This window comes from Cynara cardunculus (assembly GCF_001531365.2).
Source record: "Cynara cardunculus var. scolymus isolate 2C chromosome LG 9, CcrdV1, whole genome shotgun sequence".
NCBI lineage: Eukaryota > Viridiplantae > Streptophyta > Magnoliopsida > Asterales > Asteraceae > Cynara > Cynara cardunculus.
In genome coordinates, this window is record NC_037536.1 from 1,189,285 (window position 1) to 1,190,987 (window position 1,703).

Consider the following 1,703-nt stretch of genomic DNA (forward strand, 5'->3'; position numbering starts at 1 on the left):
GTCCAATTCTTGGGTCACGTTATCTCAGAAGCAGGGGTAAAAGTAGATCCAGCAAAAATCAAAGCAGTTGAAAGGTGGGAAGCTCCAAAGACTCCTTCTGAAGTCCAAAGCTTTTTGGGACTAGCAGGCTACTACCGTAAGTTCATTCAGAACTTTTCTAAGATAGTCGTGCCGTTGACTAAATTGACTCGGAAAAATATTAAGTTTCAGTGGAAAAGAGAACAGCAAAAAGATTTCCAACTATTAAAAGATCACCTCTGTAGTGCACCGGTGTTAACCCTGCCTGATCGATCCGAAAATTTTGTGGTATATAGTGATGCTTCAAAGTTAGGGTTGGGATGTGTTTTGATGCAAAGAGGAAAAATGATTTCTTATGCGTCAAAACAATTGAAAAATCATGAGAAACAGTATCCGACTCATGATATGGAGTTAGCCGCAGTGGTATTCGCTCTAAAAATCTGGAGGCATTATCTTCTGGGAACAAAGTGCCAGATTTATATAGATAATAAGAGTCTACAACATCTGTTCAACCAGAAAGACTTAAATATGCGACATCGTCGGTGGATTGAACTTGTTAATGATTATGAYTGTGAAATCCTTTACCACCCAGGAAAAGCCAACGTGGTAGCTGACGCTTTAAGTAGAAAAGAAAGGAGCGGGACTATTAAAATTGTGGCGATGAGAATAAGTTTAGTCCCTGATATCCATAAAGAAATTCTAAGATGTCAGAAGGAAACTATGCAATAAGATCTTATCAAATCATAAAGGTTGGGTAAGATGATTTCAACTTTGTAACCAAATGACAAAGGGATTGTGTGTTTTCAAAGGTGAATTTGGGTACCAAGTTTTGGGGATACTTAGAAAGTTATTTTGAATGAAAGCCATAAATCTCGATATTCTATTCATCCAGATACTAATAAGATGTATAGGAATTTGAAATCTTTTTATTGGTGGCCCGGATTGAAGAAAGATATCGCTAGATATGTGGAACAATGTTTAACGTGTCTACAGGTTAAGATCGAGAATCAGAAACCGTATGGAAGTCTTCAATCTTTGAAGATTCCTATATGGAAATGGGATCACATTACGATGGATTTCGTCATGAAGTTACCTCGAACTCCAAAGGGGTATGACGCGATCTGGGTAATTGTTGATCGCCTATCTAAGTCAGCACATTTTCTACCTATAAGAGAAAATTACTCTTTAGAAAAGCTGGCTCAGGTTTATATCAGAGAAATTATCACTAGGCACGGTGTTCTACTGTCTATTGTTTCTGATAGAGATAGTCGTTTYACCTCAAARTTCTGGGAAAGTTTGCAGAAAGCTCTGGGGTTTGAAATTCGGTTAAGTACAACCTATCATCCACAAACAGACGGGCAAAGTGAGAGAACTATCCAGACTCTCGAAGACATGTTGAGAAGCTGTATCATTGATTTCGGGGGATCGTGGGAAGATCATTTGCCACTAATAGAGTTTGCGTATAACAACAGTTATTGTGGAGTCCAAATTCACTGATCAATCTTCAATTCTTCATAACAAGAATGGCAGAATCTTGATTTCTCATTAAGAACACAATATGAACTTTGAGAGGAAAAGTCAAACTCTACAATTCTGGTCAAACTCTCATTACGTATCAAATCTTACAATTATGCTCTCCTACTTCTAATTACAAAGACTATCACTATTTATATGGTCAAACAAAC